This window comes from Mauremys mutica, chromosome 13 (genome assembly GCF_020497125.1).
Source record: "Mauremys mutica isolate MM-2020 ecotype Southern chromosome 13, ASM2049712v1, whole genome shotgun sequence".
Taxonomy (NCBI): Eukaryota; Metazoa; Chordata; order Testudines; family Geoemydidae; genus Mauremys; species Mauremys mutica.
The window spans coordinates 49,416,444-49,442,899 of NC_059084.1; the positions used below are offsets into that span (position 1 = coordinate 49,416,444).

The window sequence follows — 26,456 nt, forward strand, 5'->3', positions numbered from 1 at the left end:
CCGGCACTGGAGACCGGGGGCTTCTGTCCGGGAGTCCAGCTCTGCTCTGTGTCTGTGGCGGAGCTCTTCTGAGGTATCTTTGCCTGTCAGACATCCCCACCCCTTCCCCCCTCGATGGAAGTAAAGATAATTATAGATTGAGAATGAGAGATGACGCCCACTGGGGAGCTTTCACTGTTACAGCTGGTGAGAACATGTGAAAATTGGACAGGTGGGTGAGGGCAGGGGGCTAAAACCGGGGTGAAAAAATAACATTGATGTGACTTTCACTTGTGTAAACTTCCCCTTTCAGCCCATGTTGTTTGTTGGTCAGTTTCCCCCAGAGATTGATCACGAGGGCCGCAGAGCTCAGAGAAGATTGAGGCCTCCTGGGGCGTCTTTTTGAGAACCTGCCATGCAGGAAGGTGAAGAAGGAGACTTTATGGCTTTCCTGGAACTGGGGATAGAACCCAGGAGTCCTGACTCCTGCCCAGCCCAGATGGATAGTGGGTGTGTATGGGATAGAGAGATGTCCTGTACATAGTTGCACACAAGTATGGTTTGAAAGTTCTGTTTGCACAGAAGGGCAGGGACCGGAGGAGAAAGGGCGCCTGTTGGGTTATCTCATCCATCCATGACTCATGGAGGGCTGTTCCCTGGCTTTAACTAATGGTCTTGTGATCAAACAGAGGAAGGGACTCAGGGAACCGGCTTCAACTCCAGGATCTCCCACAGACTCCCTCTGCCACCTTGGGGAGGCCACGTCACCTCTCCATGCCTCACTTTCCCCATCTGTGCAATGAGGGTGATGATGCTCACTGCACACTGGAGAGTTGAGATGGGCTGGACTCAGGTTGTGAGGCGCTTGGGGAATATTTCAGCCTTGCAAAGGACCAGAGTCTCCTCTCAGCATCACTCGCACAAACCAGAGCTATTCCACTGGAGCTGCTCCAGGTTTACACTGGAACGGCCGAGGCCAGAATCCCATTTCTCGTGTTTTTCGCCAGTCGCTAGGACACCACTGCACAATGGGAAGTTAAAGGCAGAGAGAAGGTCTGTGACAGGCCCAAGGTCCCACAGCAGCTGGGAACAGAACCTGAGTCCTGACTCCTTTTCCAGTGAATTGAGCACTGGGCCATGCAGCCATTGGGCCATAGAAGGAGTGGATAGATGGATGGTGCTTGATCAGTGATGTGGTTTCCCCCCTCTTGATGGTTTCTCTTATATTCTCTTTATTTTTCCAGCGAACCCCAGAGCCCCCTCCGTCTTCCCCCTGGTTCCCTGCTGCCCCAAGCCTGGCAATGCTCCCCCGGACATGAGCTTGGCCTGCCTCATAACTGGCTATTTCCCAGCACCAGTGGCCATCAAGTGGAATTCGGGCAAAGTGACCCAGGGGGTCACAACTTTCCCAGAGGTGATGATGAGCGACGGGCTCCTCACCCGGAGCAGCCTCCTGATCAACCCTGCCAGGTCCCGGCAGGGCGACACCTACCAGTGCGATGTGACACATCAAGGGACAGCAATGACCCTGTCGAAGAAGTTCCCTCAGGAGTGTAAGACACGCGGCAGGGGAGGGCGGGACAGCCAGGCTGAGCTTTTCAAAGCGCCTAGAGGGTCTGGGAGCCAGTGAATCTTTATCCACATCCCGTAGGTGCCTTAGGAAAAACCTCCCCCTGAACGTCTGGGGAAAGTTGGGCCCAGTGTTGAAACACACTGAACCCTGGTGCTTTGTCACTGCAGATCTCCTGCCCCCAGCACCCCCTCCATGGACCCCTGAACGAGGGAAACCTTAGGGTGAAAGGCGCTCTGGGACGAGACCTATGTTCTGCTAAGGGGGGGATTTTTCAGCCCTGCCAAAAGGATTTAGGCACCCGGTTCCCATGGGAACTTGGCATGCAAATCCCTTAGGCACCTTGGGAAATCTTAGACCCGCAGCCGGGCTGAAATGACAACTAAGCCTCATGCTGGCCCCTCTGTACAGGGGAATCTTCGGCTCACTGCCTTTCATCCTCACCCTCACCCAAACCCACCCAACCGCCTCCCACTGGGGAGGTAGAACAAAGCCCATTTGCCGCATCAATCCAAAGCCTCAAAGCAGAACCAGTGCAACTCAGCGCCCAGGGTCCCGGCCACCAGGGCCCCACCAGTGTTCAGCCGGCTGCATGGGGAGCACCCCCCTTTCCACTAGGACCCACGGATCCACGGACCCACAGACGGCTACTACGGATCGTTCCCCTTCGAACCCCATGGCGCCACATGAGAGGTATGAGACCTTTTGAAATCTCTATTGGGGTATTGGAGGAGGACTGTCCGTGAGGACGTCTGTCTCTGTTGGGCTCACGCCATCTGAACTTATTGACTGTGCAGCAAGATCAGATGCAGAGTAGTATTGGGGAAAGGCCCCAACAAGGTTAGTTTATAGCAGTACTGGGAACTGCTGAGTTGGCCAACAAAGAAATGCATAAGGTAAATGCATAAGGTAAATGCATAAGGTAATACATAGGTAAATGCATTAGAATGCACCGGTGCTGAGGGGTTTTATCGCCTCAAGAGGGGTTGTCATACCGCCTCATGGTATTGGGTCCGGACCAGGTAAAGATGCATCGTGGTTTAAAAAAAAAAAAAGGAAAAAAAAAAGAGAAAGAAGAAAAAAAAATAATAAAAAAAGAAGCCTTGGTGTGTGTGTGTATGTGTGTGTACACCAGTGTGAGTGACTGTTACCGGAAGATGCCCAGAATACCCTGTGAAGCGAAAGCTCATGACCAGGACTACTCTAACGCAAGCCCGGTAACTAGTGGATCTTTAGGAGATCCGACCCACGGTGGGCTGACTCGGCCTGGCATCGTCCGGCGAGGAAGCTGCCTGGGTCTAGGAGTGTGTGAACCCATCTTCCCTCCCCTTTCCCTTCCGTGTGGGCTACTGACAGTCTGATCATCTCACTGGACGCAATCAGAGTAAGCGGCGCCGCCTCCCAGAGACTAGCCGACGCTCTTTGCTGAAGGGAGGTGTAAGAGAGTCATGGTCATCCTCGTTAGTCTCTCCTGTGTGAGTGCCCTGTAGGGAGAGATCCTTAGTTTATGAGCCGCTAGCGCGGACAGGGCACCCTCCCTGTGTGTGTAAGTGGAAAATGGGGGAGGGACAGTCTAAACACTCCCCCCTTCCTCAGGGTGGAAGCCATTGTGTGCGATGAAGCTCTGAGGTTGTACTGAGATCCTTCTGTCCTGTCCCCTGTAACGGACAATGTAATAAAAGTAGGAAAAATCTGGCTTAGACTGTAATTCCCTCTGCTCTCTGTGTAATTTTCTTTTCTGTTTAAGTGTCAGCAGACAAATGGGTGGGTCTCTGGATAAACTTAAAGTGGTTTGGATTATATGTTAAGTAAATGGCCTTTACCCAATGGCCATGTATTTTTGCCCAGGTGGCAAGCCTCATGAGGGAGGATTCGAATAGCCTTGTGAGTAAGAATGTTTAAGAGAAGAGACCAGGAAGGGTGGGGGCTAGTTGAGAAGCCCACCCTCCTAGCTAAACTGGTAGTGGAACAAGCTAGTGCCCATGGAAGGGACGGTTCAGCGAGAATAACAGGATCGGGCCCAGGCGGGCAGGCAACAGACAAAGAGATTGGAAAACAGGTTGGAAACTTTTGAGGGTGTAGTGGAAGGAAGAAGTAAGTAAGTATAAGCATGGGGATTTCAAATACTCCGGACAATACTTGAAATGGTGATTTCAGTTGATAAAAGTGACTTTTGGGAGACAAGCAAGTGATTTAAGGAAGTGAGAAGTTAACTCTGTAGTTGCTGGAGGAAACAGCAGTTAAACTTTGTAAAAATGCTAAAGTGGAAAGTTCTTGGTGTCTTTTGAAATGTTTGTAAATAAATTCAGGCAAAGAAATTATTAGATTGCGATCATTTGGCTATGAATGATTTAGTCGAATTAGCTAAAGAAATGTATACAGTGCTATGTAATTGAAATCCTATTAGGCTCTATGGGGCACTATAAGAAGTGCTTTTCTTTCAGTGTTTGAAAGCAGGAGTTAGAAGTACAAAAAAAAGCCATCAAAATTCTGGTAAAGATAATTATGTCCCTTTTAAAGTAAGAATGTTTTGCCTGAAATCAACAAGTGTATTTGTATATTTTAAGTAATGATTGACTGCCCAGACCTCTGTTTTTGTCTTTCAGATAATCAAAGAAAACTAATGCCAGCTGAACAGCATTCAACATACCATGATTTATTGGCACAGTAAAAATTATGTTTTGTGTTCTATGTTCTGTCTTGTGGTGTTTGTCTCGTGGCCAGAATTGTTGTGTTTAATATTTTCATGGGATGGTCTGATTTGAAATCAAGCGGAAGTGTTGGATTGAAATGCAGATACTTGTTTTGTTCAACTTAGAATACAAAGTGTTTGGATACATCAGAAAAATGTGATACACTAAAGTCTAATACATTTTCTTAAGTAAGAGAAAGAAACTACATTGGTCAAATCTTTTAATTGAAAATTGTTGTTAAAATTTGCATACCGACAGTCTTTGGAAGCAAAGACATGAAAAGTTAACCCACTCCCCATATTGTACATGGGATCTTCTGGCTACCTCAGATTTCTAGCCAGAGGGTTGGGGATGGTAGGAAGCTATTGCTGTTGTTAAATGTACCGCTCACAAGACCCCTCATGATGAAGTTACCCGTGGAAATGCTTTGGCAGACTCTGCAGCCAAAGCAGCGGCCCTTTCCGTACCTCAGGCTGAATATACTTGTGTCCTAATTGGGCAGCCTTCCCTAGCCTCCCTTGAGGATCTGGCTAAGATCCAGGAGGCTGCATCAAGAACCGGGAAACACTCTTGGAGTGCTGCTGGATGCATTTTACATACTGATCATCTTTGGCGTGCCCCGGATGGTCGCCTGGTGGCACCGAAGATGTTAATGCCCTATCTTGCTCGCATATACCATGGAATGGCACACGTGAGCAAAGGGGGGATGGTTGCTGCAGTAAACTGAGATTGGTGTGCACCCAGTTTCCCTTCTGTAGCACATTCCCACTGTCAACGCTGTGTGATTTGTCAACAGCACAACATTGGTAAAGCTGTTAAAGCTAAGCGGGCAGCCCACCCTCCTCCTTGGGGACCTTTTGTAAATATTCAGATTGGTTTTATTCAAATGTCTAAATGTTGTGGTTATGAATATGTATTAGTTTTAGTTGATGTATTTACCAATTGGGTTGAAGCTTTTCCCTGCAGGAAAGCAGATGCCAGGACTGTTGTGAAACTTCTGCTTAAAGATTTTTATACACGTTTTGGCATCCCTGTGAGTATCAACAGTGATCGTGGAACTCATTTTACTGGACAGATTGTAAAGGAGTTATGTGCAGCTTTGCAGATCCAGCACAACCTTCACTGCCCTCACCACCACAGTCTGCTGGGACAGTGGAACGCCAGAACGGGATTTTAAAGAATAAACTGGCCAAGATTTGTGCTGAGACAAACTTAAAGTGGCCAGATGCCCTTCCTTTGGCACTGATGAGTATGAGAGCCATTCCCAATCGAAAGACTGGACTCAGCCCTCATGAAATTTTGACAGGACGCCCAGTGCGACTACCAGCTGCACCCCCACTAACCCTAGCTCAAATGGACATTCATTTGATGGATGACATAATGCTTAAGTATTGTCAGGTACTAATGAAATGTGTTAAGTCTTTTTATACACAGGTGAAGGAAGCACTACCGAAGGATCCTGTGCAACCTTGCCACTCGTTGGAACCAGGCGACTGGATCTATGTAAAAGTCCACCAATGAAAGACTGCCTTGGCTCCACACTGGAAAGGCCCTTTCCAAGTCCTGTTAACCACCAACACCGCTGTGAAGTGCCAAAGACTACCTGCCTGGACCCATGATTCTTACTGCAAAAAAAGACCCCTCCACCTCGGGAGGACACTTCTACTGATGATCAGCCTATTCTTTCTTCTAGTTCTACTGTGCTTTCTGGACAGCAGGGAAAAAGGACAAGGTGAAGTGCTGGTTAACCTCTCCCTTGTCCACTGACAGACCAACTGTGCCTTTGAACTTTTCTAGAAGAAGCAAAACCATTACAGGGTGATGTGCTGGTAAACCTCTCCCCTGTAGGATGCTGAACCACAACTGTTTTGGGAAAGAAGAAGAAACACTCACTCCACTGACATTGCCAAAGTCCAGGAATTCCTGACCAAAAAGGACATTAAGAACTGACCCTGGTGAAGAAACAAAGAATTATACACTGGCAGGAAGAAATTTGTGGGACCCCTGCTTGGGAATGTGGTATTGATTGGATTTTGGGGTTTATTCTACAGGCTGCGCCCTGTGTTCTGAGTAAATCCTTCAGCATGTATTGCCCTCCCTAATTGGATTTTAAATGACATTGCCCTTATCCAGTTTCCAGATCACCTCTACATACCCAAATTGCTCACAAGGGGCTGCCATTAGATTAGCACAACAGAGAGCCTGGGTTATTTCCTATGGAAGAAGGGGGAATTAACCAGATCCCTGTGGGCTAGGGCCAATAGTGCAGCTGCCATTTGGAATATTCTTAAAGGCCAAGAACATAAGAAATTGGGCCAACTAGAAAAGGCCACTAGCCTTATTTTTGAAGCTCAGCTATCTTAAGTACAGGCTGGAGTTGGTGAGTTACATGTCATTTCCACCATTAGTTCTATGACCCAGAAGTTACTGACAGAGATGGTATTGAATATCACTGAGGCTGGGAAGGCATTGCAGTGGGATCTAGACCAGACTTGGCCCACTGGCCTTACAGACACATCAGGAACCATCTGATCTATGGTCATGGAAACATACTTGGACACTTTCTGGATGGAAGTGTGGACATTTACAGTGCTCCTTCCAAGCATATGGACCGGTTATAGGGTGGGTGTGGGCTCCCACATACCAAATCCTGCCGGGTCCATGGGGAGGATGCATGTGGGACTGAATTATTTACCGAGACATCTGGGAAATTAGACCACCTGATATACCTAACTGATTTATAGTCAGTGTCCCTAGAATAACACCTGACATTTTGGATAAGAATAGGGAGTCAATGGACATTTTGGCCGTTAGAACCACCACAGCTCAGTGTATCTATAAACTGAAGCCAGGGGAAGTTGTCACTGTTCATGATACTGTTTGCTGGAAGGGTAGAGGACAAGAAACTATCCTGACAGGACACCTACTTTTTCAAGTTAATGATAGCTGTGTGTATGTTAAAACCACCACTTATGTACTAAGTATGATGTATTGTGCTTTGTGACCAAAACTGTATAACAACCCCATTATATTATTGCTATGGAAATGTTATTGCTTGTATTGATATTAGTTAGCTTAGAATTATGTTGTTGTTGTAAAGGATGTACTAAAAGTAATACCTTTTATGTCCATGCTAATCATGCATTGTCATTACATCCAATAAAAACCCCTAAGGTTGAAATATCTGCTGTAGAATCTGAAATCCATGGTTTAATGCAAATAGAGATTTGAAAATATCTGTTGTACTAGAAGTACAAAAGGGGGGAGTGTGGAAGTAGGGAAAGAATTAATAAGGATTTGAAGGGGATCTTAATGCATGTCAGTCAGTTAGCAAGAGTTAGCCCAGCTGTAACCCTAATGACGTGAGACTTCTAGAAGCAAGAATAGTGTGAGGCAGAGGGAAAGAACTGTGTAAAAAGTTATTACGACCTTGTAACTGATAAACCAAATATGCAGACTGGTGTCTTTTAGGAGTGAGAAAAATAAGATAGCAGGATGGCTTATGTATAAACAAAATGCAGTTGTTGCTTATTATCGTCTGTATTATTGCTAGTTATTGTTTGTAATAAAGGTATAAATGCTTGCTGTAATTGTTTACCAGTTGAGAGACCTGTCCGGGACTGGGGCGACCCTGTGTCCTAGGGCACTCCCTCCCTCTATTGTAATTACTAGAGAAATAATAAAGTATTTGATTTTGCTGCACCCAAAGAAAAAGTGAGAACTGAGTTTTTCTCCAACACTGGTGAACACAGATCCAAACCCCTTGGATCTTAAAACAAGGAGAAATTAACCATCCCCTCTCCTTTCTCCCACCAACTCCTGGTGGATCCAGATCCAACCCCTTTGGATCTAAAAAACAAGGAAAAATCAATCAGGTATTAAGAAAAAGGCTTTTAATTAAAGAAAAGAAAGGTAAAAGAAAACCTTCTGGGAGAGATTAGCATACCAGCTACTCTCACAGACAACAGATACAAAACACAGAGGATGTTCCCCTGGGCAAAAACTTAGTACACCAATGAAAATACCCCAATACCCAATTTGATTCTACCTCTAATTGCACAAGACTGGTTACAAAGAAATAAACATAAACCTATTATTCCTTTCTAAACTTACTACTCTGGTAAAGCAGCAAAGAATCCTGTGGCACCTTATAGACTAACAGACGTTTTGCAGCATGAGCTTTCGTGGGTGAATACCCACTTCTTCAGATGCACCCACGAAAGCTCATGCTGCAAAACGTCTGTTAGTCTATAAGGTGCCACAGGATTCTTTGCTGCTTCTACAGAACCAGACTAACACGGCTACCCCTCTGATACTCTGGTAAGAGGCTGGTTCCTTGATCTTTTTCACTCCAGCTGAAACTGAGACTCTAAACAAAGGAAAACTTCCCTCCTTCCTTTTGAATCATCTTGTTCCCCCATTGGTTCCTCTGGTCAGGTGTCAGCTAGGCTAGATGAACGTCTTAACCCTTTACAGGTAAAAGAGGCATTAACTCTTAACTCTCTGTTTATGACAAGTTCAAATAAACAAACACAGCTCAAGCTCCAGCTTTGTCCCCGCTGTTTACCAGGGAGAACACACTCCATGCAGCACGTGCAGGAAGAGGCCTGGAGGCTTTTAATATTTGCCTAGATGATTTAAGGGCCCTGTTCCCATTTGTTTTAATCCCTTACATGGCTGTGAAAAATCTCAGCCCTGGTGGCTGATTAAAGTACTCAGTGTAAACGTACCACAACAAGCTGGGGGTTGCTGGTGCTGGGAGGACTGTAGCGTTAGCCCTCTCTCTGGAAGAGGACTGGGGATCTACAGAGAGTGACACTGGACTGTGTTTTCCCCTCTCTCTGCTCTCAGGGTGTGATTCGACAACGCCACCCCAGGTTCACCTCTTGGTCCCCACCTGTGAGGAGAGCTCCACAGAGAGCCAGCTGGAGCTGGTTTGCCTCCTCCTGAGCTTCAAACCCAACAACACTGACGTGAAATGGCTGGTGAATGGAAAGGAGAGCAGCCCCCCCACCCCGGCCTTTTCCTCTGCCATGGGCACAGACGGCTTCTACATGGGGCAGAGCCGCATGCACGTCACCAAGCAGAGCTGGGAGCAGGGGGACGTCTACACCTGTCAAGTGACCCGCCCAGCAGTGGGAGCAGAGCTCTCCATGCACAACACCAGCAAGTGCTTGGGTGAGGGGCTGGGCCCGTGCATGGCGGGGAGGTGGGGCGGAGAGTTACTGAGAAACCAGCCCTGCCGAAGGGCAGGTGGGACTGCACCTAGACACCAGTGTGACGGGAGACATAGGAGTGCCATAGAGAAACTGGTGCTGCAGGTGGATGGGAAGAGAAAGAGATACCATGGCTGGCTGGCTGGGAGGGACACTAGGAGTGTTCTGATGGAGGTGGAGGGATACATTAGATTTCAATCGTCCTTTTCTGCCTTTCCACATTATTTGAACTGGTCACTGACGTCTCTTTGCATTTCTCAGCCTGCCTCAGAAGCTCACTTGACCCAACCATCTACTTAACCAAACCCTCCTATGAAGACGTCATCAAAAATTCTGGTCATGTTACCTGTCTAGTTCTGGGCTATGACTTAGCAGGCAGCAGAATGGCATGGAAAGTGGATGGGCAGGTCAGCTCTGCGGCGAAGACACAACCCCCCAAGAAGAACAGCAACGGGACCACCAGCCTGGTCAGTTCTCACCCTGTGTCGCTGGCACAATGGGGACAAGGCACCAAATTTACCTGCAAAGTGACCACACCCTGTTCTGGAGAACTAACCCAGGAGATAACCATGAGCAATACAGGTGAGGAGCCCTGGCATCTCCAAGGGAAAGGCAACCGCCAGTCACTGTGAATTGGGATTAGAGGGTGAAACTCACCCCGCACACGTCCTAGGCAGCCTTTATGTCCCAGTTAAGCCCCCAAGTAGGACTTTAGCGGCGCCTAGGCCCTCAGCACAGGGTGTGTGGCTGGTAGAATTAGTATTTCTCCTGTGAATCTCTCACTCTCAATCTCTCACTAATTTCCACCTGCACAGTTCTCCCAGGATTCCCTTCCTGCTCATTAAATTCCAGCTCCTCCAAGAATTTCACTCCCTGGGCTCCCTGGGAAACGGGGATGTGGCCTGTCAGGGACTCTGATCTGACGTGCGTCTGTACTTCTTACCTCTGGAAATCGGGCTGGTGCTTGTCACCCGCCATCTGGCCTTTCCGGGCTATTTCCGGTGAGACTCTCTCAGAGTGTCCAGTGGAGTTAGGTGCCCAAACCCCACTGAAATACCCAAGGTGTCCAAATCCCTTAGCCAGCCTTTGAAAATCTTAACTGTGTTGAATTTTGCTGGGAGCGTTTGAAGGAGGGAAGAGGCTCCATCGGAGTGAGGAATGGGTGGGTGACTGTAGCGGGGTGGTCCCCGCTCCAGCCCGGGAAGGGTTGAAGCAGCCCTGGGAGAGGGCTGAGGCTCTGGATCAAAGCCTGGGCTGGTTGGGGAAGGCAGAAACAGGTGGGGCCATGCCCCAGTCAGGCCCAACTGGTCCCTAGAAGAGGCTGCGAGCCAGAAGCCCAGTCAGACTCTCTCTCTGGCCTTTGCGAGGGAGGGGCCTGGCTGCTGGGGAGCGAACCTGAGGCAGAGCAGGGCTGGGGGAAGGCCAGAGGAGCTGGGGAGCCCTGGCCTGGAACTGCCCCCCAGGCTGCGGCCTAGTATAAGGCCGAATAGGTACTGGGGCTGCAGGGGGCAGCCCAAGGGCAGAGGAAGGCAGCAGGCCCAAACCCTCCTTGCCAGCGATGAGTGGCTGACACTGCAGCCTACCCCAGGGCATGGGGGCTACTTGGTGACTGGCAGTAGCCTACGACTGAGGCGAGGTGGGGATCAGGGTGGGGGTTCCCCGGGGAGGGTAAACCCTGAGACTGGGGGGTTAATGCCAGGGGGCAGCACCCCAGATAAACGGGCACCGGAGTCCAGGGAGGGACACGGGGGCCAAGCGGCAGCGGGACACTGGCCTTGAGAGGGCGCTCCGGAGGCTGGAAAGCTAATTCCCGAGGTGACCAGCAGGAGGCGCCGCAGGGGCGAGTCCTGCACCTTTACAGTGACCCCATGTGATGATGATGCATGGTGGAGATGTGGGGAGAAGAGGAGATCGTGTGGTTCAGTATTTGGGGTGAGGGTTCAGGTTAGCGACGCAGGACTAGCTCAAAGAACCATGTCCATCTGCGTCACTGTACAACCAAGCTGAGGATAATGATCCTGAAGATGATCTCGAAGGAGATGACGATGATGTCGATGACAATGAAGAAGGAAATGAAGATGCTGAAGGACAAAAGGAGAAAGAATGTCAGAATGCTGAAGGAGATAATGAAGAGGAGACTAATGAAGGTTTTGCTCTGAAGAAGATGAAGATAAAGAGGAAGGAAGTGGTTATGAAGACAAGAGAGGTGAAGAAGATGAATATGATGATGGTGATGAAGATGAAGATGATGATGTTAAGTTGTTTCCGTTTAAGGTTGAGGATCTGGGAGGTCACTGTGCACTCTGCGGGGAAGGCTTGGGAGTTCATTTGAGTTCTTGGGTGAAGGTCCAGGCTCTTTGAGTTTCAAGGGAGATGATGCTCAGTGGTTGGGTTTTTGTTTTGCCTGGTCTAGCGTCACACATACCCTGAACAACTGCCCTCCCTGGGCCCTTCACACAGTGATAGCTGCTGGAGCTAAGTCCTTAACTTAGACTTGCAAACCAAGTCTTATTCTTCTCTTGCCCCTCTTCCTTTTCATTTAGGCATTAGTAAGAAGGAGCCCTCAGTCACCGTCTCCCGAGCCTATCACGAAGACAACTCCGGGAACAGAGTCTTCTTGACTCTCATCTGCGAAGCTAGCGGCTTTTACCCAGAAGAGATCAGCATCACCCGGCCATGGAAAAGCCCAAGAGTGTTGTGGAAAAGTTATCCCTTGGTAAGTGAATTCTTAGAGGCAGGTATTAATTTGGGGATGTCCACACGCTTTCATATCCCATCCAGCCAATGGCATGAACAACTGCATGACTCCATGTGAGCCCTGGTGGGAGGGGAAGCTATGAAGGATTTCTATCTCCATTATGATGCTGTCTTTGGTGAAACGAAGAACTGCATGATTTATTGCAACCTGAGCTGGGTGGGGAACGCCCCCTCCACTCCAGTGTGGGAGAGTTCCCTGTATTCCCAAGGCATTATCCAATCTGAAATGCCCCAAGTAGTTGGGATCCCACCCAACCCCTGGAAGAGATTATTCCACAGCTTCACAGACCCCATCACCACGAAAGGAAGTGCAGGAAAACTGTCCTAATTGCAAAAGGGAATTTAAGGGAGGGTGCAGAATGTAATCTCATTGGGCTGTGCTTTGGCCAAGACGTTGGGATGGACACTCTTGCTCTTGCAGAAAGTTCATGGAGGTCTTTTATGGCAGCGAGGCGGTTTGCTGAAAATTTTCTTTCCTTCTTAACCATGGATCCCCCTGGGAGTTGTTGCTTCACACTTGGACATGGATTCCCATGGTTACAGATTCACAATTTTGTCCTTATGGTCCCTTCTTATTCCTCAAATTTGTTGTTGGCACATTAGGAATGTCTTCATGGATCTTCAGCCCTGACAGGCATCCAATTAAAATCTGTTCTTGAGGAAAAGATGAGCTGGGGTGGGGCAGATTCCGTATCTGATTCAGGAGCCAACAAATTCATACAAACAAAGGAGAGAAACCCCTCAGCTCCATTGCCCCACCGTGGGGCTTGGGCATCCATGTGAATCTGGACTCCCAGCTCCAGCAGCATCCACTTTACAAACTTGTTTCATGAGCCAGACCATGCATATCCTTCAGAGAACATCCAATAGAGGCCATTGTCCCTGGGTGCCAGGGATCCAATCAGTCTGGGCTCCCTGGCTGAGATTTCTAAAGGGATTCAAGCTCTCCCCTCCCCCATCGGCTTGCAGTGGGAGCTGGGGGACTCATGCTCTCAGGGACCTTGGCAGACCATGGGTGTGAAATATAAAGGACCCTTCTGCCTGTGCAGGGAGTAGGGGTTGGGGAACACAAGATCCATCCTGAGCTGTGGGTGCCATGTGGGGTCTAGTGGTTAGAGCAGGAGGGCCTGGGTGCCAGGCATGACCATGGACAGGTCATTTGTCCTCTTTGTCCCAGCTGCCATCTCTGGGAAATGGGGATAACCACACTGAGCTCAGGCGGGTCATCGAGCTCATGAATTTGTGTATGGAAGGACGGTGAGTTTAGCAACCACGGCAGGTCTGTCTCTGGCCATTTTTTCCACAATGGGGCTTTCTCCCAACAAAACTGGAGACCTTCAGATTTGCTCCTGGGACCCAGAGACCCAAATAACCATAATGGGACCCAGGAATCCCAATCCCTCGATAGGCTGGAAAAAACCTGAGCCATTGTTCCTGCTGCTCCATAAGATGAGAGTCCCGCCCCTCCCAGCAGGGAACCCAGTGCCCTATTTACAAGTCCAATGATGCTCAGCCCCTTTCCCAAACAGCCCATGGGCTTTGCACCCCTGAGAGAGCGGCACTCAGTTACCACCTGGTGCCTGTTGAAATATTTGCTCAGCCCAGCCCTCAACGCCTCCTCCTGCCCCCACCAGGTGTCACCAACTGTAATCGACACCCTCTGGAGGTGTCTCTCCTTCCCCCTTCCCTGGAGGACCTCTACATAGCGCAGAACGCCACCATCAGTTGTGTGGTGAGCGGCATGGAGACCCCCGGCAGCCTGGAGGTCTCCTGGAACCGGGGTAGCGGGGGCCCCTTGGCCGTGGTCTCCTGTGGGTGTGCGTGGAGGAGTGGCAGGCGGGGGAGGAGTTCACCTGCACCGTGAAGCACCAAGACTTCCCGTCGGCCATTGTCAAGACCATCCACAAGAGTCACAGTAAGAACTCAGCCTTTCCCCTGTAGGGGGCGCCAGCTCCCATCGGGCCGCAGGCTTCGAGGAGTGGCTGGCACAGGGTGTGGGGAATGGGATGCGGGACCTTCTGTCTCTAGGGGTCGCCAGCTCTGATCCGGTTTCAGGTCTTTGGGACTGGGAGTTACAAATTTGTGGGTGGGTCGAAATGTGCAAATTGATGAGAGAGAAGGGGACGGAGAGTCAGGACTCCTGGGTTCTTTTTCTGTCTCTGGGAGGGGAGTGGGATGTAGTGGGTTAGAACAGGGAGACTGGAGGCTGGGACTCCTGGGTTCTAGCCCCTTTTCATGGAAGGGATTTGGATCTAGTGGGTTAGTGTGGCCCGAACTCCTGGATTCTGTCTATGGGTTTGGGAGAGGTGTGTGTGGGGGGTCTAGTGGGATATTGCAGGGGGATGAGGGTTGGGGATGGTAGCCAGGACTCCTGGGTCCCAATCCTTAGCATTAACCCTTTGCTGTTTCTCATGGCAGTGGTCTCCCTCCGGGCCCCTTCTGTCTACATCTCCCCTCCTCACGCTGAGGAACTGGCTCTCCGGGAATCAGCCACCATCACCTGCCTGGCCTCCGGCTTCCGGCCCAGAGACATCTTGGTGACATGGACCCAGCAGGACCGGCCCATGCCCCAGGAAGCCTACACCAACATCGGCCCCGTGCGGGAGGCTGGGAAGGAGGAGCGCTACTTCATCTACAGCAAGCTCAATGTCTTGGCGTCCGAATGGCAGCGGGGGGACACCTACGCCTGTGTGGTGGGGCACGAGGGTCTGCCCATGACCTTCATCCACCGGAGCGTGGACAAAGCCTCCGGTAAACCCACCGCCGTCAATGTCTCTGTGATCTTGTCCGACACCGACGTCACTTGCTACTGAGCAGCAGAGCCCCGTGGGCTCCTCACGGCGTATCTGAGATGGCCACGGAACCTCGTGGGGTCTGGGATTCCTCTGAGCCTGTGTGTAAAGCTGTGGTAGCTCTGGTGTGCGGAGTGTGGCTGTGTGTGGAATATGCCCAAATAAAATGCACCATGCTAGAGCATGTGATGAAGGGTGTGTCTTCTGCAGAGAGTGTCCGTGTGTCTTATCTACCCACCCACGCTTCCTCCCACAATATCTAGATGTATCCATGCACCCTTCTTTCTTTCGCTCTTTTGCTCTAGCCATCCTCCTTTCCTCATGGATTGTCTACATCAATTCACCCTTCCTCAGGATCCATCCATCCAACCTACCCTCTGCAGTACCTGTCTCTTTGATTCTACCATATCCATCCATTCATGCATGGAAAATCAGGCAATGTCCTCTCTGCATCCATCCATCCTCATGCAGTGTCATGTTTCTACCTGCCCACCCCTCTGCAGTGAGTTGCTCTCCATCCATTGCTACTGATGATACTGCAGCTCCTAGATGTCCTGACTGAGATTAGGGCCCCATTGGATGGGCACTACATGAACACACGTAGAGCAAACGTCCTGGAACCAAGGAGCTGATAGTCTAAGCAGAGAGAGGCTGGGAGGGGATATTTTGGCACAAAGGGATTAAAATTGGGACACTAAAAAGGAGTGAGACACCCAACTCCCACTGCAATTGTGAGTTTATTTCACTGGCACCTCATTTCCTCAGAGTCCTTGAAAGACCCCAGCCTAAGTGGCTTGTCTCTGGTCACACTGCAGGTCAGTGGGCGACATGGGAATAGAGCCCCAATCTCCCATCTCCAAGACTTGTTTCTTAACCATTGCACCTGTCTAGCAATGTAGCCCTGGCCAGTCTGGCATCAGAACTCCTTGGACATGCGTCCTCACCGGACCACATTAGGTGAGAGGCAGAGCCCCCAGGAATCTGGTGTTTTGTCTGCTGGGAGCTAGGCGACGGGTGAGACTGAGTTAGGAGCCTCCATTCCCACCAGCTCTGTCCCTGGATGTATGAACACGGGGCGGGGTGCAGGGGAAGTGATTTCACCTCTGTGTTCGGGGTTAGGGAGACCGATACTGGAGCAGCATTCAGTTCTGGAGGCAACATGCAGTGACAGTCAGAAAAGGTAACAATGGTAGAAACCATTAGGAAAGGGACAGATAATAAGACAGTAAATCTCATAATGCCACTGTATAAATCCATGGTATGTCCACAGCTTGAATACCGTAGGATTGGTGTGGAGAAAGTAAATAAGGAAGTGTTATTTCCCTGTAGACGGGTCGGACTAACCCCTGCGGCGCCTCCTGCTGGTCGTCCTTGGGAATTAGCTTATTCCAGCCCTGGAGCGCCCTCTGCAGGACGGTGATCCACCTGTCTGCTACTGGCCCCCGTGTCCCTCCCAAGACCCCGGTGCCCCTTCAACTGGGTCTCCCCCTCCCAGGGGAACCCCCACCGCACTATCCCCACTTTGCCTCAGTATTGGCTACTGCCAGTCATTGTCTAGCCCCACACCCTGGGGCAGGCTGCAGTATCAGCCACTCATCACAGGCAAAGGGGTTTGGACCTGCTGCCTTGGCCTACCCCTGGTTTGCCCCTGCAACCCCCAGTACCTCTTGGCCTATAGCTAGGCTGCAGCCTGGGGCTTTCCAGGCAGGAGCTCCCCAGCTCCTCTGCCTTCCCCCAGCCCTGCTCCACTCCGGTACCCTGTGTCTAGCTCCCTGCAGCCAGGCCCATCTCCCTCTACAGCCAGAGAGAGACTGTCTTGGCTTCTAGCTTCCCTGGCCTTCTTATCAGGCCCTGTTGCTCAGTTTGGGGCGTGGCCCCAGCTGCAGCCACTTCCCCAATCAGCCCAGCCTAAAGTCCCTTCCCAGGGCTGTTTTAACCCCTTCAGGGAAGGAGCAGGGGTCCATCCTGCTACATTCCCCCTTCATATAACACAAGAACCAGGGGTCACCCAATGAAATTAAATGGCAGCTGGTTTAAAACAAACACAAGGAAGTATTTCTTCCCACAACAGAGTCAACCTGTGGAACTAGTGGTCAGGGGATGTTGTGATGGCTAGAAATATAGTTGGGTTCAAAGAAGAATTAGAAAAGTTCATAGAGGATAAGTCTATGAAAGGTTATTAGCCAAGATGGTCATGGATGCAGCCCTAAGCTCTTGTCCCTAAGGCTCTGCCTGTCATAGGCTGGTTCTGTATGACAGCAGATGGATGACTCAATAATTGCCCTGATCTGGTTATTCCCTCTGATACCTCTGGTATCAGCCACTGTTGGAAGACAGGATACTGGGGTAGCTGGACCATTGGTCCCATGCACTGTGGCCATTCTCTTGTCCAATATTCAAAAGAAGGTTGAAAAATTGGAGAAGGTGCAAAAGCGAGCTAGAAAAATGATTAGAGGGCTGGAGAAAATGGCTTCCAGTGAGAGACAGGAGGAGATGAATTGGCTGAAAGAGACATTCAGGACATGGCTTCATGGATATGTATAAATACCTCCATGGGGAGAAAGTACTGGGCAGTAAAGGTCTGTAACTTAGTATAGAGAGACTTAAGAGGAGCCCATGGCTGGACAGATACAAATGTAGAATAAAGCACTGCGGGGTGGGTCAGGGTTGTGCTGACACTGTAGATTCCGTCTGCCGGACTCTCCTGGGCCTCACCACAACGCGGCCCAATTGCCAGAGTCTAAGCAGCAGCCCTTGGGTTCTGGGCTGTGTGGCCTAATGGGACGAGACAATACGGCCACCCATGAGCACAGAGCGGTGTGGCCTAGTGCCCAGGGTCAATATATCAGCCCTCAAGTGCAGGATTTTGTTTCCTAGGGGTTAGAATGAATATAGCGGCCCTTGAGTGCAGGGGAGCGTGGCCTAGCAGCCAGGGTGAATAGAGAGGCCCTTACATGCAGGGGAGGGTAGTGTAATGGCCAAACCCAGGGGCCGTCACAGGAGGGGGTGATGGTCAGGGTAGGGGGCCAGGGGTCCACCCGACTCCACCGGGTCCTGACCCAGGGCCCTAGCAGTGGTGGAGTGGTCCACCCCTGGGTCAGTGGAGAGTCATAGAATCAGAGACTCAAAGGTCTGGAAGGGACCTCGAGAGCTCATCTAGTCCAGTCCCCGCACTCATGGCAGGACTAAACATTATTGCTTCTTGTCCTATCCTCAGAGGTTAAGGAGAACAATTTCTCTGCCTCCTCCTTGTAACAACATTTTATGTTATTGAAAAGGGATATCATGTCCCTTCTCAGCCTTCTCTTTTCCAGACTAAGCAAACCCAGTTTTTAATCTTCCCTCATGGATCATGTTTTCTAGAGCTTTAAGCATTTTTGTTGCTCTCCTATGGCCTTGCTCCAACTTTTCCACATCTTTCCTGAAATATGGTTCCCAGAACTGGACACAAGACTCCAGTTGAGCCCTAATCAGTGCGGAGTAGATCGAAAGAATGACTTCTTGTGTCTTGTTTACAACACTCCTGCTAATACATCCCAGAATGATAGTTTTTTTGCAACAGTGTTACACTGCTGACTCATGATTAACTTGTGATCCACTATGACCCCCAGATCCCTTTCTGCAGTACACCTTTCTAGACAGTCATTGCCCGTTTTGTGTGTGCAACTGATTGTTCCTTCCTAAGTGGAGTATTTAGCATTTTTCTTATTGAATTTCATCCTATTTACTTCAGACCATTTCTCCAGTTTGCCCAGATCATTTTGAATTTTATTCCTATCCTCCAAAGCACTTGCCACCCCTTCCAGCTTGCTATTGTCTACAAACTTTATAAGTGTCCTCTCTATGCCATGATCTAAATCATTGATGAAGATATTGAACAGAACCAGACCAAGAACTGATCCCTGCAGGACCCCACTTGTTATGCCCTTCCAGTGTGACTGTGAACCACTGATAACTACTCTCTGGGAACAGTTTTCCAACCAGTTTTGCATCCATCTTGTAGTAGCTCCATCTAGGTTTCATTTTCCTAGTTTGTTTATGAGACGATCATGTGAGACAGTATCAAAAGCCTTAGTAAAATCAATATATACCACATCTACCACTTCCCCCAATCCACAAGGCTTGTTACCCTGTCAAATAAAGCTGTCAGTTTGGTTTGAAATGATTTGTTCTTGACAAGTCCATGCTGTTACTTATCACTTTATTTTCTTCTACATGTTTGCAAATAATTTGCTCTATTATCTTTCCAGGTACAGAAGTTAAGCTGATTGGTCTATAATTCCTCGGGTTGTCTTTATTTCCGTTTTTATGGATGGGCACTATATTTGCCCTTTTCCAGTCTTCTGGAATCTCTCTCATCGTCCAGGACTTTTCAAAGATAATTGCTAATGGCTCAGATATCTCCTCAGTGAGCTCCTTGAGTATCCTAGGATGTATTTCATCAGGCCCTGATGACTTGAAGCCAACTAACATCTAAATCATTTAAAACTTGTTCTTTCCCTATTTTAGCCTCTGACGTCCAATCACCACCCACCTTTTTGGTGAAAACCGAATCACAGACGTCATTAAGCACCTCTGCCATTTCCGCATAGTCTGTTACTCTTTTCCTCCACTCATTGCAACACTGCAACATGCTGACCGTACATGGGTGGGAGATACCACTCCCTCCACCTCCCTGGGACACTTCCGACCGGGCTTCCTGAAGCTGCAGTCCATGTCACGTCCGGGTCTCCGGGCTCCTCGGTAATTCCCTGGGTCTCTGACTCCAGCTGGTCAGCTGTAGGCAACGGGTCTCTGGTCTGTGTCTTGAGATCTCCGCCTTCCGCAGGCAACGGCTGTAATGGCTCCGGGGCTGGAGCCTCGACCAAGCGTCCTTCCTCCTTGGCAGTCAGTGCAGAGTGAGCTGGGCTGCTCTTCTTTATACCAGCACAGCATTTGGAGCCTGCTTAGCATGGTCTGAGGGGCAGGACTTCCTCCACCCCGAGGGGGATTAACCCTTTCCTGGTTAGTGCGGGTATGCGCACCCCGTCACAGGCACGGAATCTGGAAGGGAACCACTGGAACTAACTTCCAGTGGAAGTGGTGGAGTCTCCATCTCGAGATTTGTACATCCAGCCTGGGGTCCATTCTGGAAGATATGCCCCCAACAAAGACAAGTCCTTGGGCTCCATAGAGGGGTAGCTGGGTTAGAGTCTCTGGCCTGTGATATACAGGAGGTCGGGCTCGTTGCTGTCATGGTCCCTTCTTGCCTTAAGATGTACAAAAGGTTTCAGAGCTAGGAAGGTCACATCAATTACCCACCACCAAACTCTATGGCCCAGGCTTACAGCGCACTGGTGGGTGAATAAAGGTTTCAGCTGGTACCTCGGTGCCAGCCCTTTGGTTGCCCAGGTGTGTACTAAGTTGAGGAGGCTCCAGGCCATTTCCCAGTTGACGTTCGTGCCATTGACAAGACACATGGATGGGCTCAGGGAATGCTGGGCTGTGAGTCCTTCCAACTCTTGGGAAGGGGTCCCCAGTGGAGCCCAGGCTGGTGGTGAGTGACAGAGGCTCCTACTGAGTGGTGTCCCATGTGGAATGAGTTGGGAGAGCTCTTTACTCAGTCCCCATGACACAACAATACAGATGGCACAAGGAATTAGAAATGGGCCATGGAGACGTCTGCCTACAGGGACTGAGGTCACTGCTGTGTGACGGTGGCACAAGTGAGAAATCAGTTGAGGGCCATCATTTCTGTTTCCAGTGCCTGACAATATGAGGCAGCTCAGGGTGTTGCTGACGGGGAGGCCAGGCCTTTCCCCATTTCCTTCGGGCTTGCAGGTGGGCTGGGCAGGTGTTGCCCCAAATGTGGCGATGGGTGACAGACGTTCCCCCTTCTCGGAGCATGGGTTGAAATGGAGTCCAGGCGGGTAGTAGCTTAAAAGTTGTTCCCATCAGATGGCCCCGTTATTAGGTGTATTACAGTTGTGTGTAGAGGTCTCCACTGAGTTTGGGACCCCAATGCGCTAGGAGCTGCACACACATAGAGTAATAGACAGTCTCTGCCCAGAAGAGTTTAATGTCCAAACAGAGAAAGGGTGTGAAGGGAAAGTGAGGCAAAGGGCAGGGAGGTGAATTGCCTGAGGTCCAGCAATGTCAATGACAGAGCTGGGAATAGACCCATGGGAGTCCTGAGTCCCATCCTAGTGCTCTGTTCATTGGACCACACTCCCTCTGGGCTGGTGTGAGTTGGGGGAGGTCTGAGAACAGCTCTGTGGGTAAATTCCCCAGGTCCCCAGAATAGGGACTTTTGGTGGTGGGGGAATTGGTGCCTCTGCTGCCCAGGAACTGGTCCCAGCACGGCTCAAGCTGGCACTGACTGGGAAGATGCTGCTGTCTGATGGGTGTACCTGGCCCCACTGAGTTCTGCACTGGCAGGTCTCAGCCCAGTTCCCTGGCTGGCCAAGGGAGGGGGAGGGCATGCTCGGGGAGGGGCGTGTAGTGCTGCTGGCTGGGGTTTGCAAAGGAGCCAAAGGGCGTGAAATTTAATGGAAGGTGGGGGCTGAAATCCCTGAGTCTCCTCTGAGAATTGCAGCCTGTGACAGGGAGTCTCCACCTGCAGCTGCCCCATCTCCCCTGGCAGGGAACCCTCTGTCTCTGGCCCTGGACAGGAGCTCCTGCCAAGAGCACAGACCGGAGCTCCCTGCTGTGCCCACTCAGCTCCTTGGCTTAACGAAGAGGCCTCTCTAACCGGCCCATTTGTCTTCTCCCCAGCTCCTCACTGCCCAGTGGAGGACCAAGGCATCGATGCTGAAGGAGGAGAGGAGGAATCTGACGGTCTCTGGACACCTGTTGCCTTCATTGCTCTCTTCCTGCTCAGCCTATTGTACAGCGCCGGCGTCACGCTGCTTAAGGTAACAGCAACCGCTACCTTCATGGTCACGCGTCACTGCTTCCAGCAATAACCAGTGCTCAGTGATCTATCCCACCCCATCAGCATGCAGCCACCAGCCATCAGCCATCCTCGGGAACTACTCAGTCACCCACATTCAGTGGTGAAACTCCGTGAGCACAAACACAAGGTAACCACTTGGGAATGAACAGCCATTAGCCCACATGCAGAATGGGAACTGACTGCCTAGGAAGGAGCACTGCGGAAAGAGGTCTGGGGTCGTAGTGCATCACAAACTAAATATGAGTCAATAATGTAACAGTGTCGGGAAAAAACAAATTCTGGGATGTATTAGCAGGAGTGTTGTAAGGAAAACACGAGAAGTAATTCTTCTGCTCTGCTCTGCACTGATTAGGCCTCAACTGGAGTCTTGTGTCCAGTTCTGGACACCACATTTCAAGAAAGATGCGGAAAAGTTGGAGAGCGACTAAAATCATTTAAAGGCTAGAAAACATGAGCTGTGAGGGAAGATTGAAAGAACTGGGGTTGATTAGTCTGGAGAAGAGAAGACTGGGGTGGCTGGGGCAGGGGAATGACATGATAACATTTTTGAAATACATAAACGGTTGTGACAAAAAGGAGGGTGACAAATTGTACTCGTTATCCTGTGAGGACAGGACAAGAAGCAATGGACTTAGATTGCAGCAAGAGCAGTTTAGGTTGGACATTGGAAAAAACTTCCTAACTGTCAGGCTGGGTAAATACTGGAACAAATTGCCCAGGGAGGTTGTGGAGCTCCATTGTTGGAGGTTTTTAGGAACAGGTTAGAGAAATAACTGTCAGGGATGGACTAGTTATTACTTAGTCCTGCCCCCTGGCAGGAGACGGGACTAGGTGACCTCTTGAGGTCTCTCCCTGTCCTACATCTCTGTGATTTTACGGTTGTCAGAGGCTAAAACCAAAGTCAGGAATTAGAGCCCAGGTTTAGGACCAGGTTACCTGGAGAAAGGAAAGCCTGGGTCCAGGACAGGAGCCGGGCTGGAGCCAGACAAAAGCCGGGCTGGACTGAGACGGGAACAAGGCAGGAGCAGGGTTGGAGCTGGATGGGAACAAGGCAGGAACAATCCGACACAGGTACTATCCAGTAGCGTAGCTAGTGGGGTGCAGGGGAAGCAGCCGCTTCCCTTTAGCACATTTTCCAAAAGTGGCGCCTTAGTTAGGGGTTACCATGGCACCAGCGGGCGGGGCCCACGCTCCTCTCTGAAGTTTGGCCTGCCGGCCTGCACTGAACTCCTGCGGGCAAGGGTGGGTGGGCAGGTGCTGGTCCCTGCAGTGGAGCGGGGCGGCACCAGGCACAGGAAGTGGAAAGCGGCAGCGCTAGCAATTCCTGGATCAGCTCCAGCTCCGGCTGCTGCTGGGAGGCGGTGCCTGCCTTTGCGTGGCCTAGCCCGTGTTGTCAGATGCTACCGGTGTGGTGCTCTGCTTTCTCCAATGTTGATATCACTTGGCTGCGTGCGTGTGTTCCCTCTGTGTGCTGCCCCAGCTCTGCGCAGACAGTTGACACAGCAGACCCGACGAGAACCCCCAATGACCACAGAGTCTAGTAAGGTGCACAGGCATGTCGGCCAGGTTTATTGCCGTATGGACACAATTGCCGTTCCCTCTAGATCGTTACTCTACAGGGCATACTACGTGAAAGTGCCTCTTGGCAATGGACCCGGCTCAGTCAGTGGTGGGACTTTCCACTGCCCCCTCGGCCGGACAAAGACACCACCCCAGGGATGCATTCTTATACCCAGGTACAAACAAGTTACACATCACTCCTGACGTATTGAGGTGCAACCCCTCTACGCAGCAAGGTACAACCCCTCTATGTAGTAAGGTTCCGCCTCTCACACTGTACATGTTGGTTTGGACAAAACAACTCTATCCATCATATTCCCCTTTTGGCCCTGTCATTGGGATGGGTCGGCCTGTTCCTTGTTACCCGTGTCCAGTGTACGAGTGTGCAAATGTTCTGATATCTGGTGTCCAGCACCTTTTAGGTACGTCTCTTCTTGCAGCCTCAGCCCTTTCCTTGCCAGCTCCTGTGAGCAGGGCCTGCCTCTGGCTCACAGCTTCACTTTGCTTTATGTTAGCAAAGCCTTGACCATAACTTTAGTTCAGGCCTTAGGCCTCATACCGGGCCTCTGATACCAAGATTGGTATCTCAGGGCCTCCCCTTACTACAGCCCGGGCTCCCCAGTCTGCCCACCTGCCGGCACTGCTGGCCATGGCCGCCTCCAGCGCGTCGCCCTGCGCAGTGTCTGGTCTCCCGGCTGCAGGTGAAGCCCCCCGAGCCGGGCTCCGAGGCTGAGTGGGTGGAGGTAACGTGGGCAGCGGGCTGGCCCGCTCTGGCGCTGCGTTTGCAAAGCCATCTGCAGCCCCAGGGGGTTGAGGCCGTGCCACCCCTTCCCCGGCTTCCCCCTCCAGCAGCCCCCGCACCACCCTGCCAGGCCTGTTCAGTCCTCGGCCCCACCGGGTCCTGCCCTCATGCAACCCACCCCTACCATGCAGGTTCAGGGGGCGGCCCGGCCCGGGGGGCCTGGGGGAGCCGCAGCAAAGCTCTGCCCGGAGCTGGTGCAGGAGATGAGCCTGGTTCTCAGCTCAGTCTCAGGAATCAGCCTGCAGCGGGGAGCGGAGCCACTCCCCACCGGCTCGGCTCAGCCCAGCCCTGCTCTGAAAGGGACACGGACCCCACTGCAGCTCGGCCCGGCCCGGGGCACGTGGGGGTGTCAGGGTGCGTGCAGGGGCACCCGGGTGCCTGCAGGGCCCTGGCAATAGATGGGTCTGGGGGGGATCAGGTGAATGCGGAGGGGGTGGGTCACATGGGGTATCCAGGAGGGTCGGTACATGGGAGTATCAGGGTGCATGCAGGGGGCTTTGGGGCACTGGTGCAGGTGGGGCACTGCAGGGTTCTGTTTAACGCCCTGTGCTGAGTTCCCGGCGCTAGCATTGCTGGTGCAGGTCTTGGGACGGGGGCCAGCCGCAGCCTCCCAGCATTCGAGCGCCCCGGGCGGCCGTCCAGCGTTCTAGAGCCCCGCCGGGCTCCGGAACATTCAGCTCCCCCCCCCCCGCCTGGGGGTGCTCGGCACCGTAGCAGCGCAGAGCGCACCCCAGGAGGGCAGGGGGGGAGGGGGCGCGGCGCGGCCGGAGGAGCCAGCCAAAGAGGGGGGGACGGAGCGGCCGGAGGAGGAGCCAAGGGGGGCGTGGCCAGAGGAGGAGCCGGGGTGCGTGAGCCTTTTTTATGTTTGCGTCCCCTGCTCTTAGAACCTGGCTCCGCCACTGCCACTATCACAGCCCTGGGGAAATGCTTTGGGCAACTGCTTAACTTCTGCTGGGCTTCTGAGCTGGTCTCCCGAGCAGCAACCAGGGTGTAGCCGATGAGGCAGCTACAACCAAGGTGCCTGTGTCAGGTTACCTGGGATTGTCTCTGCTGCCGGCCCTGATTCCTCACAGGGCCCAACGATCAATCAGAGATAATCAGGAATGATTATTTACTAATAATCAACCACCCGTCATCACTAATTAGCGAGTTCTCATCAAGGTTGATTCAGCAGTGATCAATAAATGAGAATCAAGAGTCTATTATCAATTCCAATCATTTATCACTGAGAAATCAATAATCAGGGATTGGCTATTTCTGGTCAGTACCTAGTGATCTGTAATTAATGCTGAGTAGCCATTAATCTGCGATTAATTATCAATAATCAACACTCACAGACCAGTAATTAATGTTAAAGAATGAAGGATCAATAAGCTGCTAGTAATTAATAATCACTTATCAATAATCAGCAATGAACGATCAATGACCAAAAAGGAATGGTCACTAATTAAGAAGCCAGAACAAATGTTCAAGGACCAATGAGCGTCAATCACTCACCACTCGGCCATGATCACTGAGGGTCCGTGGTGGGGCCCAGATGCACCAAGGGCCATAGGAGCCTGTGAAGCCGGTTCTGTGGCGGGGACCTGGTGCCGGGGCCTGGAACCAGAAGCAGGATCGGCTTAGACAGCCGGGGCTCCCCAGGGAGTTGGCGTGCGGCACCCGCTGGGCAGTGCCCGTTCCCTGAGGCGGTTTGACAAGGCTGGTGTCTCTGTCTGGAAGTTGAGCTGCAGCTCAGCGCAGAGATCCTGGCAGGACGCAGGCGTGGCTGGGGCAGGTCCATGGCCCCGGCTACGCAGCAGGACAGGCTAGATGGTCCCAATGGTCCCTTCTGGCCTTGCTCTCCCAGTGTAGGATGCTGCCCGTGAGCCCAACGCCGGGTCCAACGGCACCGGCCGAACCCCTCTGCTCTCTGTGTCCCACAGGTGCGGTGAGTGCCCGGCTCCGGGCTCCTAGGAGGTGGACAGCACTGCTTCATCCTCTTCATTCCCTCCCTCCATCGCCAGCCCTCCCGGGCTCCTGCCCTCTCTCCGGACACCTGGAGGGACCATGTTCCACGGCAGCTCAGAGGGCGCGACAGCGGCCGCAGAAGGGTCTGAGCTCTGCAGATCCCAGAGCAGGGAGGGCAGAGTCCTTCCCCGGACATCCCCAGG

At 51.4% G+C, this 26,456-nt stretch overlaps 1 pseudogene; it reads left to right on the forward strand.

Moving 5' to 3' along the window:
• The first annotated feature begins 150 nt into the window (after nucleotides 1-150).
• Nucleotides 151-26,447, forward strand: LOC123347577 (annotated as a pseudogene).
• Nucleotides 26,448-26,456: the final 9 nt, after the last annotated feature.